This window comes from Lonchura striata, chromosome 8, assembly GCF_050655825.1.
Source record: "Lonchura striata isolate lonStrDom1 chromosome 8, ASM5065582v1, whole genome shotgun sequence".
Lineage (NCBI taxonomy): Eukaryota > Metazoa > Chordata > Aves > Passeriformes > Estrildidae > Lonchura > Lonchura striata.
This window is the reverse complement of record NC_140710.1, coordinates 20,826,098-20,843,270: the sequence shown is the minus strand read 5'-3', so window position 1 is coordinate 20,843,270 and position 17,173 is coordinate 20,826,098. Positions and strand designations below refer to the sequence as shown.

At 41.3% G+C, this 17,173-nt stretch overlaps 1 protein-coding gene across 10 annotated transcripts in view; it reads right to left on the bottom strand.

Moving 5' to 3' along the window:
• NTNG1 (netrin G1) overlaps positions 1-17,173 on the bottom strand; it is a 150,268-nt gene that overhangs the window by 108,638 nt on the left and 24,457 nt on the right. The gene's annotated exons all lie outside the window — the stretch shown is intronic.

Here is a 17,173-nt window from a genome sequence, read left to right as displayed (position 1 = left end):
CAGCTCTGTCCCAGCCTGGCTCTGTCCCAGCCCGGCTCTGTCCCAGCCCCGGCTCAGTCCCAGCCCCGGCTCTGTCCCAGCCCCGGCTCAGTCCCGGCCCCGGTTCTGTCCCAGCCCGGCTCTGTCCCAGCCCGGCTCTGTCCCAGCCCCGGCTCAGTCCCAGCCCCGGCTCTGTCCCAGCCCCGGCTCTGTCCCAGCCCGGCTCTGTCCCAGCCCGGCTCGGTCCCAGCCCAGCTCTGTCCCAGTCCGGCTCTGTCCCGGCCCGGCTCTGTCCCAGTCCGGCTCAGTCCCGGCCCGGCTCAGTCCCAGCCCGGCTCTGTCCCAGCCCAGCTCTGTCCCAGCCAGGCTCTGTCCCAGCCCGGCTCTGTCCCAGCCCGGCTCTGTCCCGGCCCGGCTCTGTCCCAGCCCGGCTCTGTCCTGGCGCAGCCTCTGGATCTGCTCCTCTGCGCTGCGAGGGATGCGCAGCCAGATGGGCGCTCAGATGGTGACAGGGACAGCGAGGCGCAGGGTGTGCGGAAGCATCCCTTCCACAGAGGGAATGGGAACAGCCTGGGAAAGGGGGGTCAGGCCGCTTCCAGTCGTGCTTCGAGGAGGGCTCGTGAAGGACTTTGCGATTTCAGTCTGGGCTTTGAGCCGAATATCAAACTAAAAATTTCACTTGGAAGAAAATTTCCACCAGCAATGATTTCTGTATCTAGCAAACACAACTTTTAAAAAATGTTGTAAAAGTAAAACCACTTTTAATTGTTTCATGTTTTTGGAGGATAAAAGAAAAGAGAAAGAAGTGGGATACAGAGAAGCTAGAAGTGGCAGCTCTGGACAGACCATGACCTTTATCTGTGAGACCTTCACAGTTGAGACAAAATCAACCTGAGTTTTTATTTCAACAGATAACATCAGCTATCAAAAACAAAATAAACCAGATCTACAGACTATCTCTCACCACTTCAGTTGCTCTGGTATACATGAGTAGATGAAATATGTTTAAGGGTATCCCTGCTGTAATGCAAAATGCAGATGCTGAGGAGTGAACCAAGCTGTATGAAAGCACACCGGCTGGGCTGGGACAGCAAAGGAGGAAGGTCAGGAACTCTGAAAAGAAAGAGGATCAATACCAGTCTTGAGAGGAATGCCTTCAAGTCCTACAGAGAAAGAGAAAACTACCTTAGGTGAATTTTCAGAAGCACCTGCCTGTTCAAATAATAATGGTGCTTGCTCTTTTGCTCAAGTTTCTTTTTCTTTTTTTTCCTTTTCTTCTCATTTCCTTTTCTTCTCTGCATTCCCTTGATTGATAACTGAAAAAAATGGTGTCTCTTCTTGCTATTGCAAAAATATTGAAATCTGGCAAGTGCAAAAAAGGCTAGAAAAATAAAAGATTAAAAATGTTAAAGTATATTCTGCAGCCAAGATGCTAACCCAAAAACACAGGTAACAAGTTCATGCAGATGTCAAAGTTCAAATGGATCAGCATTTCAAGTGAATTTTCTGCAGGGTTTTTAAAGAGAAAGTTAAGAAAGAAGGTAATAAAACTGGAAGTAATCTTTCAAGCTTACTTTGGCCATGCAGTCCTCTCTGCAGTTCTGCATAATGGAGGAGATATTAAAATAGTCAAGTTTTTTTTTCTTTCTGCAAATTTCTCAACTAGAACTGGTTTATTAATTAATGGAAATTAGTGAGAAACCCCACTATCTAGTAATCTCCAGCTCTGAAGAATAGGTTGCTTTCCCTAGACATGGCATCAAGGGAGAACTTCAGTACCAATCCTGGGCTAGGGGCAAGGTGCAGGAGGAAGGAGAGGAAGCACAATGCTCATTCCATCTCATCCCCTGCTCTCACACCTTTCCATCTTTCCTGAGGCTCAGATTTTGTCTAAATGCTTTGATAACCCTTGCTATGGTAGGAGTTGAAAAATACTAATGTTGATAGAGAAAATAAGAACAAACTTGTATAAATTTTGCTAAAACTTCTGATGTTATTCTGGATTTAACTTGTGCAAATCAGGGCACAGCATGGACATAACCAGCTGAAGAATAGGAATTACTATACAAAAGGCAACATTGCATAAACTTAAGATCTATAAAGTCTCCTAGTTCTAAGGGAAGGGGTCTTTGTTTTTTTAACTTAGTTACAGCTACAATGTGCAATGAGATATGATACATGTTAAAGACCTCAGCTATCAATTAGTAGTAATAGGCAGGAATGAAAGATGAATATCTAATGTTTGACTGCTACAGTCTCCAGTGAGAGTGGCTGGGCATTTTAAATGCATGCCTGCCTTTCTGGGGAAGATACAGTGAGTGGCTTGATGCCCACAGCAGTTGGCACCAAACAGTTGGCAGCTTCTTCATCTGCCTCTCAGGAGGGTGCCTGCTTTACACCAGGGTTTGGTTTCATGTTTAAACCTGCCATGGAGAATGACACTGATGATTGGTGAAGAGACAGTCAGCAAAGGCACCCATGTCAGGCACAGTCAGAGAGAAATGTTGTCTGTGCACTTCAAGTGACTGCTCAGAAATAGGTTAAACCTCCTGTGGCATGGTCACCATGGATTCCACGGGGCTTGGGGGGCTGTGTGCTCACTTGCACAGGCAGGAACCTGTCCTCACAACCTGCCCCAGACCCAGCACAGGAGCACAGTGAGCAGGGCTGCTCTCCATCTGCACTTTCTTAAGTTCCTCAGAGATAAAGTTATGTCTAAGGGGGCTTAATGCTCTGAATGTGTGAATGCCTGTGTGTATCACAGACCTGTTGATAATCTAAACCCTCTGGTATTTAGACATCCTTTTAAAAGAATAGCCCACATAATGTTTAAACACCTGAAATGGAGACCAATGAAATTTTTATACAAGAGAAGGTTTTTTAAGACACACTTCATTACAAAAAGCCAAAAGCCAGTAAGATCATGTTCCTCATAAGGGTAGCAGCAGCTAACACATACAGCACAAATAGATCCATTATTTACTATCCATCTAAAGCTTTATCAGTGCCAGGGGTGAGCCAGACTGAATCTTATCAGCAAAGCTGCTTTGACCTCAAGCTGCTTTTCTCACAGAGAGTTTTTCTGAATTCTCCAGACCCTGCAATGCGAACTGGAGAAACATGCAGGACAGTGTATGAGCAAAAAAGGCTACAGAAGCAGCCTGTGCTAATGATTGGAGCTGTTGGCCCACTCTTAACCTTTTGCCAACAGCTGTGAAATTACTCTTTTTTCAGATCTGAAAAAAAAAAAAAGAAATAATCACAGTTTTATTTTTTCCTCAAAAAGTTCCAGAAACAGTGATATGACCTTTAGGGGAATGCTACAGAAAATGGGAGAGATAATGGGTCCTTTGAAACAATGAATCAATGGGGGAAATGTGTTTTCTTACATAATCCATCATCCTGATAAAATTTGCACTTGCTCTGTTAGGGAGTAAACTGGCTATAAACTGTTCTGTGCTGGGAGAGCGGCATGGTGCATGCTGCAGTCTGTAATGAGGACACACAACTTGGGGATATTTTGAGCTGAGTGATTTACATAAGCAAAGAGCCTGATCCTGTGCATGGAGGACTCTGGAGCAATGGTGCAAGCAGAGAAGCAAAATAAGGAATCGCCTAACTTCCATGAATTCCCATGGCTATGGTGTCCAAAAGAAATGAAAGGAAGATAATCTGGGCGTGCGTGCCACAGCTGGCATGGGGGATGGCTGGGGCACTGCACTCGGCTTTTCTGCCAGCTGGTCAAGTAGAAGACTCTGAAAAACTTTCACTTGTTCTTCCCTGACAGTCTCACACCTTTTGTGCCATGTTTTGGGAACTGTATATCAGAGTTGAGGATTTTTAAGCATGGTCTGTGGAATTTGGTGGCAGTCAGCAGAAACAGCAAAGGTAACCAGAGCAGGATTAATGCAGATTGTCTTGGACTGCAGATACAAATCATACAATTGCACCAACACCTGAAAAGTTACACTTTTAAAATACCTAAATATTACAGGTACAGAGCATCAACCAATCTCAAGATAAAAAGATGCATCTGCTAAAAATTACTAGAGTCCATACAAATATAGAGTTTTCTGTATAGTCTTACAGCTGTCATCTTCCAGCTGGAGTCCTTTGGGAATCAGAAATACTTCATGCTTTGAAAATCTTTATGAATCCACTGTGGAAAGGAATCATGCACAGCAGTAATGTCTAGAAAAAAAATCTCCAAACTACTGTTCTTTTTAAATACTCACAAAACTAATAATTAAGGGTAATGAAACTCAAAATCATTACATTTTTAACCTTATGGTGACATTATTAAACAAAGAAGCAAAATAACTCTCAGATTTATCTTTGCTTGATCATCTGAGTTTTAGCCGATTATTGTGAAAGATGAAACCTCTCAAATTACTATCAGCATAAAATAAAAATAATAGAGGATTTTTTCTCTCTGCTTTCTCATCCCTTCATCATCTCTCCATTGGGCAGAACTGTGGATTTAACTCGTATCACTGCAGACAGGGCTGGTTTGCCACAGGTTAGGTCAGGCTGCTTCTCTTGCACAGGGTGTCAGAAACAAACACAAGAGAAAAGAACATACAGGAAAAAAATGCTCTACAGTAAGAGTGACAGAAATTGCTGGGAGCATTAGGCAGGCACCACAGCTGAAATAATTTCTCCCTATTTAAAAAGATAATGTTTCAATTTGGTACTGTCACTTCAAAACAAACAAAGTGAACTAACATTTCCTTGAAGAAAATAGTAATTTCTTGAAAGCCTAGACCTAAAGTTTGTTTAGATGTTCCCTTTTCAGAACAGGAATAATTTATAGCAGAGAGACACATTGAAAGGTGTGTAGTTTGTTAGCAGTAAATAGTAGTAAATACAATCCTGCTCTCTCCATCCTGCCATTTATATAGTGAAGCTGGCTGGGATGCCAGCTCTCCTGTCCAAGAATACATTAGCAATTCATCAAATGAGGAAATGTCATTATACATGGGAAGCCCAGGGAATTATTTTGCATTTGATTTCCAGCTCTGATAGCATTCTTATTGATTTAAATATTCTCCTGCATAACATGCACTGGACACAAAAGATCATTGTATTCTTGAACTTCCAGTCACAGTCATCCTGAGTTGGCCAAAAACTGATGGCTTTAATACAAATGAATACAGAAACCCCTTAGGTCAGACTTCTAGCCTGCTCACTGATTAAGTTCAATGGAAGCTGCCAGACTAAAGCACAGTTTCTGAATATCTAAGATGCAACCCTAAAGTAGCTGTATGAGTATACTCTATACCCACAAAGCCAGGTGTGAATTTTTTAGGGAAAAAAATCTGGTTTAGGTAGAAGTAGTGAGAAAATGAGTAGAAAATGAAGAAGGCAACATTACCTTGTGTTGCGTGTCTCAAGTAAGTAATGGCACAGTGGGGTTGGTACAGTGTAATCACAGCTCAGCCTCCCCAGGTGACAGAGCCTGGGCCTCCCTGAGCACAAAGCTCTACCACCTTCCTTAGAAATGCTCATTTTAGGAGAAAAATGGGAAAAGACCAACCTGATAGAGAAGAAATGTGATGATTTTCTCTCTAAGTGAAAAGGCTTTTTACTGTATTCCTTGGAAATGTAGGTTTATAATTTATTTATTCTGGCTGCAGAGCTGGCTGTACAACGGGATATTGGGACTCCTGGGTCATAAGAAAGGTGTTCCTTTGAATGGTTCTGACAGACATCATGTGTCAGACCCCACCTGACAGGACCTGTGATGAAGGGTGCCTATGGTACATGGCCAAGGCATCTTCAATGACTTCACAAGCTGCCTTAGGAAGCTTACAGTGCTCCAGAAAACAAGGACTCATGGACAGCCTTTGGTCCTCTTGAACAACGAGCATTAAGTCATTGCCTTAATGTGAAAGAGACTTGGCAGGAGACTGGGGCACAAAACAGTTTTGACAGTGGTTTGCAAGATGTCCAGAAGAAAGATGGGGAGTTGTTTCTGCAGCTAGTGAGACACTATGTTCTGTCACAGGTGGAACGGCTTGCAGTAATTTAAGGCTGTGTATGGATTTAAATCAACACAGCTGCTGAAGCAACCAGGAAAAGGAAACAAAAAGAACTTAGGTGGCTATATTAAGAGAGGACTAGCTGGGATGTTCCCACAAGGCCAAGATAAAACAGGTGAGGGTGAGAACTTGGTATAAGAAAGCACAAGTTTACTATTCCTTTGTTACGCCACTTGTAACTAGTATCTGGATACAGTGGAGAACTGGTACTGAAGGAATTTGAACCCTCTCTCTGTAAATACCAAACCAAAAAGCAAACGAACACAGAAAACAAAACAGAGGAGCTTTGTTTCTAGAAATACACCCATCCAAAACCAAGAGACATGAAGTGCTGCTGGACTCAGACATGATGACACTTCCAGCTCATGGAGGACTCTGACATCTGCTCCCCAGTGACTCTGGCTGGATAGATGACTTCATGGCCTCTTCCTAGAGGTCACAGACCCACAGCAGTTGGCAGATGAGACTGGCTGCTCATGTCAGCAGAGAATTCATCAGCTCTGCTGACTGACCTGCTGGCTGTGGTTTAGAGCTAAACCAGGAGACCTCAGGGCTGAAGCAGTGGAGGAATTATCTGTAGCCTCTGCTGAGGAGAAATGGGCAATAACCCCAGCAGGCAGAGGAGGACACTGCAGCAAAGGACAATCTGTCTTCAGCCATGTGGTGCACTTTTTGAATGATGATTAAAAGACACTTGAAACATCAGATTCTGTGAAACTAGAAAACCTCCAGAGGTGGTGGCCTGTAGAGAGGACAATAGTGACAAAAAACATTACCACCTTTCTTCCAGATGCTTCACTAGATTAGCATCTGCTTTATTGAAATGTAAGTATAGCTTCAGCCTCCATTCCTGGAAGTGATGGTGTCAGTCTTTTATCAGCAATGAGAGAGGACTGAGGTCCCAAGAGAAGAAAGACAAGACATGCATACCCATGCATACTGCAGCTTTTCAGACTTTCCACAGCTGGCACAGCTCAGCTTTGTCACATTTAGCCATAGACAGGTTACAATTATTTTGTGTTTTCTTTTTTACTCACTTAGCAAATTGCACTGGGAAAGTTTAGTAATCAGAACTCATTTCTGCCACACTGGTAATGACATACATAACTGCCTACATGCTGTATAAAAATTCAGTGATCCCATACCTAGAAAAACACATGTATGTGGGCTAGGAAAAGAGTGGGATGAGGACAGGTACAGACAGCATGATTTAGTTTGCTCGACTGAATGTTAAGCTTCAGTGTCTTAATCCAAGATACCTACTTATTTATAGGTTTGAATTTTTGATCATACAACTTTTCTATAAAATTAATACTTTTTTTTTATAAAATTAAAGTATCCTCTATTGAGAAAGCATCAGAACACACTCCAGATATCCAAGGATGACAGCAGATTTGCTCTGCTTGATTTATTTACTGAAGTTTTATCCACCTACATATTTCTCAGGTGCTACCATTCTGCTTCCAGTTTCACATTTTAAAATGAGTATTATCTTTCTAAAAAGAGGCATTCTTCTAATCCTATGTAATCTCCACAATAGACTATTGCTTCTAGAAATATAACTCTAAAAATGCAGTTCATGAATATGTTTTCATCATATAAAAACACAGCACTGATGGACTGCTCCATTCCCAGTTAAAGTATGAGTATTGTAACATGAATTTATTTTTTTCAATTCCATTTTTTCATTTTTTAGGTTGACTTCTTTTAGAAGCTATGGTGAAAACTTTGCCTCACCACGGACCCAGCTTTCAGAAGCAAAGTGATAATTAGGCATGGATGATTCTTTAGTTTGAAAACCTCCACAAATTTATCCAATTAAGGTTGGTAATGGTGATTGTTAACTACGAGCTTAAACAAGCATATCAAGGGCAGTCTGTAGATGTTGCTGCTGTTTGGAAGGCTGTGATGGCTTCTAGTCAGTCCTGAGCAAGGTGAGTTTCAAATTACTTGAGTAAGACTTACGGTTTTTATTTTCCTAGAATTCAGCAGCTATTTTTTTTTTATGGATAGTGTTTCATGGGCAGCCAGTACAATCACTTTTTATGCTGTGTTTACCTATTGAAAGTGTTGTGTGCTAACCTCTGCTGTGTGTTACCGTGTCTGCTGCTGCTGGAGGGGCTCTCAGCAAGGGCTGCTGGTCAGAGGACGATGCTGGCAGGAAAGAAATGGATTGACTGATGTTGAGTCACTGCTGGAGCCGGTGCTATCGCCATGGATGTGTGCTGGAGCTCCTCAGCGGCAGTGCTGTGTCTCAGTTGTGCAGTAATGCTGGTTCTCAAGTTCTCAAAGCTATTGTGAGGTTGTGTGCAGAGCCCCCTTGGCTCGCCAGGGAAGGTTGCAGCATGTCAGAATCAAAAAGCAAGCCTGGGGCAGCTGCAGTAGCGTGTCCAAGGTACTGGAGTATCCGCCACGAGAACATCTCTTTTTTTTTTTTTTTTTTTTTAATTTAAAATTTAATATGTACTTTGGGGAAAAAAAAAATCCTTCAAGCAATATGTGTTTAATGATTTGTTAGTTAGGAACTTTAAATAAGTTGAAGTAAAAAAGGACTTTCTATCAATCCGAGGTTACCCCACTTCACAAAAGAACAGTAAGAGACTGCACTTGGTGTCAGATGCTCTGAAAGCACCTGGCTGCCACACAAACTGTTTTCCAAGATATTAAAATCGTACAACTCCTCCAGTAAATGATGGAAGATATCAATTGCCAAAACTTCCCCAGAAAAGTTTCTTCCTTGATAAATTTAAGAATCTCCATATTATATTTTGGTTAAGGCTGATTGCAAAGTATCTTACCTTAGTCTTTGAGGAGTTTGGTGCCTACTGACCATTTTGTAAAGTATTTTCTGTGGTAAACCAAAGTTCTTTCAAGTCTATAAAAGGACCTAAGACAGCACAATGTGTATGAAGCAGAAACTTCCATGGGAAAAAAATTTCATAACATTAAGATGCAAAAGGAATAGGATAAAAACACTGGAAATACTGAGATGTCATTCCATAAATCATCATTGTACCCTTTCTTAAAATATATTTTTGCTTGCCTCACCTGACATAGGACATTGCAGAAATAGAAAAGACTCAAGATCATGTGATAGAAATTATTAGATGTCTGGAGTGACTGCTACAGGAGGAAAAATGGGAGCATGTTTAGGGAGAATAGTGTGACTTGCACAAAAGTAGTAAATGAAGGGCTCTATTTGTTATTTTACTTGTTGAAATGAGATAAATCAGTTGAATAGGCTGTGTTAATTAAATTATTTTAAATTAATTATTGATGGAGCTTAATCCTATGATGTTTAACTGAATGCCTGGGCATTGCAAAGAAGGTAACAAAGGTTATGCAGAGATGCAACAAAGAACCATTTAGGTCAAGGCAGATTCTGGACTTATGGTTGTAGCAGAAGCAGTATTGTAGCAGTACTGAAATAGAATAAAATGGCTATTTAAAACTTGAAAATAAGAAAACCAACTGCTTCAAAACCTATCTTCAATCCTCAAAAGGTCAAATTCAGCCCCAGAACAGCAGGTACAAAGTATACACAAGCTGAATTTGATGCTAGAAGTGTATGACTTTATCCTTCATCTCCAAGGTTTTACTGTATTTTTTTTTTTTACATTTTTGTTAAAAGCTTGGACTGAGTTGTTCTTCTCAGCACAGTCCCATAGGCTTTAATGTGACTATCATATTTTATTTGTGCATTTTAGTCAAATGCATTAGTCATGTATCTGAGATGACCTTGTAAGGGATAATGTTGAAAGCAGGAGAATATTATAATATTATGAAAGGTAATTTAATTAAAATGATAAAATTAATAAAGACAGAGCATTAAATAAAAAACAAGCTCAGGGAAGGCACCAACTCTAAATGGAAATAGGCAGTGAATATTGTCATTCTGAATTATTTTTGCTCTAAGCATGTCCATTGTTACAGATATTTGCAAGTGAATGCAGTTAGCATGTTCCACTTTGTTGAATATAGGGTAATCTATAAACTGACTCTTTTTCTTGCAATATTAAAGAAAAATAAAAAATTTCCTATTAGAAAATACTTGATAGCAATTGCAGAATACAAACCAACTGAAAATGGAAACAAAAATAAGAAATGACCACTTTTCCTGAGAAAGCATAGTGGACTTGGTTGTCTGTTTGCATCAGTGCTGCACGACTGGGAGAGACAATGCACAGCTTGCTATAGAATGCAGGCTCTGGCCCATCCCCTTGGCTGTGGGATGGAAAACAGCTTTCACGTGCTGGTGATGGCACTGGAGGTGCAGAGAGCTGTGGCTGTTCCTAAGGCTGGGCAGAGCTGTGGGGAGCACTGGGTTAGCAGGGCTCTTGCCCCGCCCGGCAGGAGGGGCGATGGCAGCGCTGGTTTGTCCCAGGAGTCGCCTTCTCTGCCCAGGCTGACTGAACCAGGCTGGCCCCGCTCTCGGTACCAGAGATGTGGGGTCGTGTCTGTGCCCAGAGAGCATCTGCTCCTCCCCTAGGCAGAGCTGTGTACACAGGATACACAGCAGGATGTGGAGGTTGTGTTTATCTATTGGAAGCTCAAAAAGAGGAGACAAGAAGTATATTTAGATCCACTGCCAGAGCAGGGAAAGAAAATGTACAAGATTCTGGTCCTAACTTACATTAAAAACTTAGAAAGTGCCATCATTACAGTATAACGTACAATATCGCCCGAGGATGTGACCATGGCAATTTGCACATCCTCAGGAAAACCAGTGATTATCTCAACATGGCCAGAAGAAAAACTCCTGACAAAATAGAAATGGAATGAAAAAAACCCGATAACACAAACACCACCAACACACATGAATCTGATTAAATGCTGCCCTCACTGAGGAGAACTGTGCTTTATGTTCAGAAGATGTGCTATGCCCTGAATGAACACTAAAGCTATTTAATCCAAATATGGTTAAACTGAAAATTGTGTTACCCCCTTTTTAGCCTAAATTGTGGGCAGAGCTTGGCACACGAAGCCTGCCTTTGGAAACGTGCCAATGGCATGTCACTGCCTCTCTGCAGCGCTGATGTGATTTCGATTAACGAGAGGCAGTGTGAGGGGGATGCTGACTGTAAAGAGCAATCCCATCACCTGACAATAGCTCTGTGATGAAATCTCTTACACAGATTAAAGAGGGGAGGGCAATAACTCATCAGAAAAAGCAGAACTGTCTGCTTAATTACTTGAAAAATGTCTGGGCCACTACCTTTTATGACACCTGGTGGGTATAAACATGTCCACAGTTTTAATTAATTTTACCTCTTCTTTCGTTGCACCTGTATAGCCTGGAGAAATGGAATTCTAATGAAATTACAATTGCACATTTCTATGTGAGTTTGAAACACACCTTGGCAATAACCAAAAAAATGAGGCATTTCCATGGATTTAATTAGAGACAGAAAGTGTACTGGGAAAAATACTTCCCAACAATTATAATTATTCCAAATTAAGCCACAGTGCAAAGTCCCTTCTCTTAATTCATAAAACTTAGCTTTTTGGTGTCCATTTTAATTAAAAAAGATAATGGAGGAGTCTTTTCTCTGGAGTGAAGCAGAGTTATGGTGAAAATCCATCTTGGCATTTTCAAAGCAGCAACAGCATAAGCTCATACTTTTGACCTTGCAGTCCTGCTACTCTCATTTAAAATTGATGAGTGAGACCCTTGAATTTGTTCTGCTGAAAACAACACTTTTTATAATGACTTTTATACACATACCACTAATTGTTCAGCATCCTGAAGTGCCAGCTCTGCAGAAAAATGAAAGGAGCAGAGGTCTTTCTCACCCCCTCTCTTTTTTTTTTTTTTTTGAGGCAGGAACAGGTTTGCTTCCATTCTTTGGGGATGTGAGCCACTGACTTGTCATGCACAGCCTGAGTTTGTGCCAAAGCTTAAGCAAAGATACCTTGCGTATTCCTTCTTTCATATCACTCTAGGGAAGTCATGCTTATTCTGGTCTGAAGCAGACAAAATTGAGATAAAACCCTAAATACAAATTCTAGATAGAAATCAAATGCTCTCTAAAGCTCACAATTACTCAGTCACAACAGGTAACCCTTCTGCAGCTGAAGTCTTTCACTCCTTTCCTGTATTAGGCTGTGAATTTGTAAAGAAAGTAAGTGCTTTAGAGGTTGAAATGGTTTTAGTGGATGAAATCAAGACAAATTAAGGATGCAGGGTAAATAGTGGGAGAAGCAGAATCCAAAATGTGCAGGAATAGTGCAATCACAGCAATATAGTATTGACATTTCTATCAAACCTCAAGCTTCATTGCCTGGGAGTTTGGGTTGGTGTAGGACCAGTGCTTGGGCAGCAGCCAGGATCTGCAGCATTCCACAGCACTGCTGATGAATACAATGATGGCCTCTGGCTTGGCTAATGCTGACCAGAACATTTTCCATGGGCCCCAGCCACAAAACCACAAATCTTCTGAGCTGCTGAGGAATGCTTGAAGCTAGCCTCTAAATTTTATGTGTCTCAGTCATTACATTTCTTATTCTATGGACAGGTACTTCATAGTAAATGTAGCTCTAGTTTTTCAAAAACTCACTGCCTGATACTGTTTGATAGCATGTTCATACAGTGTTTAGCTAGGTCTTATTTTATGCCATCAAGCACATTACACTTGTTTTAATTTTTTGCTCCAAAGGCTTAACATTTGGAAGGCACTGCATTAATAACTACAAAAGTGTCATGCTAAGTATATTAAATATTTTTAAAAAGAATGTTGTATCTTTGTCATTCAGGAAAAAAAAAAAAATCCAATACAGTGATAGTAATCAGATTCAAAGTAGCACAGCATGAATTTTCAAGTTTTTTTTTGACACCAATTTTAGCAGCATTTTGGATTCCACATCTTCCCCTATCCAGAATGCCTGTGTTTATCATTTAGCATCATTAGGAAGCTCTCAAAAATTCTTTACTGTAAATGCATTGAATGGTTTGGGCCTATGATGGAATGTGAAGTCTAGAACAGCCAAATGGCTCTAAGGTGGGTGTGTCTTGGAATGACCAGTATATCCTTTGGGAAGCAGGCATCTGAAATCTCCGTGTGCTTAATTGCCCTGAATTTATGCCTTAATTTGCCCCCACGGCAAACCTGATGTGCTGAGGCAAGAGAAATGACAATATGCTGCTTAGGAGGAATACAGCAAAAAGACAGATCCAGAAGATGTCTGCTCCTTTGAGTATGTCACTCCTCCAGTACACATCACTGCCGAGTATCTGTCTGGACAAACACTGTTGGCATTCACATGGAAGAAAAAGCACAACTGGACTCTCGGTTTTAAACTTGAGTACTGGGGGAGGAAATGGGGTTGCTGTAGGGAAACTGATCAGCAAGAGGAGAGGCTGCAAGTGACTGGAGTTGAGAACTGTGAGTCAAAAGCAGGACTGCAGAGAAGGGGAACTGTGATTGCAGGAAACATTCTGCAAAGAATGACTTAAAGCGAACAGGATCTGCTGTACCTCCCACCTGTCAGGTGGATTAATTTGGAAAGTCACACTTAGGCTAAATGTGTTTCCACTGTATTTAGTTGCACAGAGCAGAGAACTGAGCTAGCTATAAATCTGTTGTTTAGATGTTCTTGTGATAGCTAAAAACCTGTTAGCTTGGGTAGTAGATGCTTTGCTTTGGCAGTGCAGTGCTCATCATGGGCTAATTTGCCTTACCAACAGTGGACTGGCTCTGCCAGATGATTTATGGCTTACATGCTACATCACTATCATCTCAGTGTGATACAGTCCTTCCTATCCATCTTCCTAGTTAAACTCTCATTGAGGCTTTTCCCATACCATGTTTTGATGACAGCAACAACAAATGCAATCTAGGCCTGTTGACAACCATCCAGAAATCCAGAATGCTTCTGCTAAGATAATTTTTCTAGCTCATTGCATGCTCTTGTTGCATTCCAGCACCAGCTACTCCTTCTCCACCTCATCAGCCATCAGCTGATGTTTGCCCTCAGCATGATGTTTGCATCAGCATGATGTTTGCCCTCACTTTCAAAACCCTTCAGTGCCTTTTCCTGCCACACTCATCATCTCCAGTTTGGTATCAGTCAGTCAGTGCTGCCCTCATATCACTGCTTGGTGGTAAGAGCCTTTACTCATTACCTGTTTGTTTTTTACTTACTTACGCTTTTTTATTACACAGGAGCCCTTGTACTTTCTTCTGTGCAGTTTTTCACACTTGGGAGGATTTCTCCATAAAAATCAGTGAAATGAGATAATGAATCTCCTTAAAGCAAGTGGAAATATAGTATTAAATATTAATTGTGTGCTCTGTTGCAACTAGCATATTTCACACCGGCTAGCGTGGATTCCTTACTTCCCTGTACTTCAAAACTTGTCCATAAAACGAGAGCTTGCATTTGGGGTAGGGGATCATCCAGATGTTCAGACAGCATGCAGTTAGCACAAGAAGGGCTCATAAATACATGTTACCCTAAATAATACAGTTGTATAAATATTTTTACAGTGACAGCATAGAAAATGCTCACTTGGGAATCAACCAGTTAAACCCCCATCTTCACTAAGTTTATGGAAATGATGCATCATTAAGTGCCGACGCAGAGTGTGATATTACTCTGCCTGACTTCCCCTGCAGACTCCCACAACTTTTTAGACATTGTTACTGCTGTTGTTCTCACGCTATTTGATGTTCAGAGAGCTCTGATTACCTCGTGACAAAGGAAGGATGAGAAGCATGGAAATATTTTTAAACAAAGAAAATCTGGACTGCTTGGCTGAAGGAGACGTTGAGAAATGATAGAGGCAAATAGATTAAGTTGCTATAATAGCACCATCAACTTAAAAAAAAAAAATAAATACAACTAACTGGAATCCCTGATTTACAGCAGTAATCTCCTAAATTTTGCTGGCATGGCAAATAAGTTCTATTTCTTGAAAACTACCACTGTGACTGACTTTTAACAATTCTATATGAAAGCAGGCACTTTAATGCTCTGTGATCTCCTGTATAGCCTCTAAAGCACTAAAAAAATATATACTTAATTCTTTTGAAGGTGCCTGAAGTGAATAGTGGGATACACTAAGAAATATAAAGTATGGCTTTCTATTATTTTCTTATATTAATTTTACTCTGGGAGAACCCTTAATCACAGTATTCAGAAGGAGCTTGCACACTAAAGCATTTAAAACTAGTGCACTGCTGTGGGAAGTGCACTGCTCATCCATGGAACTGGTGTGAGCTGAGGCGCCTGTGCTGGTTCCTGTTTACAGCACACTATTGCAAGTATATGGATTGTCACAGGTACTGCTGATGAACAGGAAGATCATGGTATAAAGCATGCTATTTGAATCAGGGGTCTCTGGGTTTTAGAGAGTACCCCATGATGCATTTGCTCCACAACACAAATATTAAGTGCAATGGAAGTCTATCAGAGACTGCATTTCTCAGGAGCAGTCTTACAACTCTGTGCTTCAGCTTGTGGTAAGAGACTGTAGTGTAATCAGCTACCACTGTACACATTTATTTCTGGTCATTGAAATTTAGATTAGTTCATGCCTCTATAGGATTTCTGTCAGCCACCCTGGTTACAAGTGAGTCATTGCTCAGGAGAAGGGACCAACTCCATGCACTCACAGATATCCACATTTATCACGGCACAACACCTACAAATGCTTAGGTCTCCTGTGAAGGGCAGGAAGCAGCACTGATTTATGTGCTATGAACTGAAAGGAAACATCATAAAGGGAGTATTTTAAACTTAAAATAATGCTATTCTTAGCTGGCAAGACTTGTGATTTTGATCCTTCTCAGATACACAGCCAACAGTGAGCTATCTGGCTGCACAAATGCCCCCGCTTTTTTTCTCTCGGTTAAATCTGTGATTCGAATGCACTCTCCAGTCTTCAGGAACATTATGTAGATTTGCAAAACTTTCAGAAAGACTTCTTGTCCATTAGCCACTGGCTGCTTTGCAAAAATGCAGTGTTTTCCTCTTGTAACGGATGTGAGATCCTTGCACTGTTAAAACTGTTTGAAGGAAAGCAATGTTCCTTTTCTCTTTTTGCTGAAATAGTGGCATCTCTCAACATAAACTGAAAATATACTTGGAACTTAATTTGATGCAGCTCTCAGAATTTCACATGTGAGTGATGAACAAATGAGGATCAGCATTCTGTAATTAGTGAGGCATATTAGAAGGGCTGCAGCCTGTGAAGTTTTCTGTGCTGCAAATGACTAATGTTCTTGTAGTACCAAGAAGCACTTCAGGTCTCTGTCCCTCCCTTCAGGAAAGACTTTGAGGAGCTGAACATGTCCAGGAAAAGGCAACAAAGTTGGTGAAAAATCTAGAGACTAATTCCTATGAAGAGCAGCTGAGGGAGCTGGGGGTTTAGCCTGAAGTAAAGGAGGCTCAGGAAAGACATTTTGCCCTTTAAGATGACCTGAAAAGAGGCTGTAGCCAGGTGGGGGCTGGCCTCTCTCCCAGACAACCAGCAACAGGACAAGGGAAAATGGCTTCAACCTGTGCCAGGGGAGGTTCAGGCTGGACATCAGGAAGAATTTTTTCTCTGACAGGGTAGTTAAGCATTGGAAGGAGCTACCCAGGCAGGTGGTGAAGTCACCATTCCTGGAGGTATTGAGGAAACAACTGGATGTGGCACTTAGGACCATGGTTTAGTTTATAAGGTGGTGTTCCATAATAGGTTGGCCTCAACTATCTTGAAGGTCTTTTCTGATCTTAGTGGTTCTATGATTCTAGTCTATCTGAAAGGTGTCGAAATCTTTATTTCAGTAGTCATTCTTGAAGCTTATTTGAAACAGATTCACTTTTTAAATTTATTAACTTACTGTAGAAATTGTTATCTACAGTGTGGAGCAAATGAGTGTATTTTGGTTTCCAGTTTATGCTTATCACAAATGAAGAGGGAGAAAAGTAGTCCTCAAGAGCATTTCATCCTGATTAAGACCTGGAAGAACTCTAGGCATAATTTAGAGCATCCTGTAGGGTACTCTAGCTTGTGCTGGTTACACAAGTCCCAGCATTCTGACTGTCTGGAAGGGTTTTTCTAAGGTCTGCTCCATGTCCTCCAGCTGCTGGCATGGCCCATCTCCTGAATAAGCTTTTGAAGTAGGGGGAGGATCAAAGAGCAGATGGCATTGGGCTGATTTTGCCAA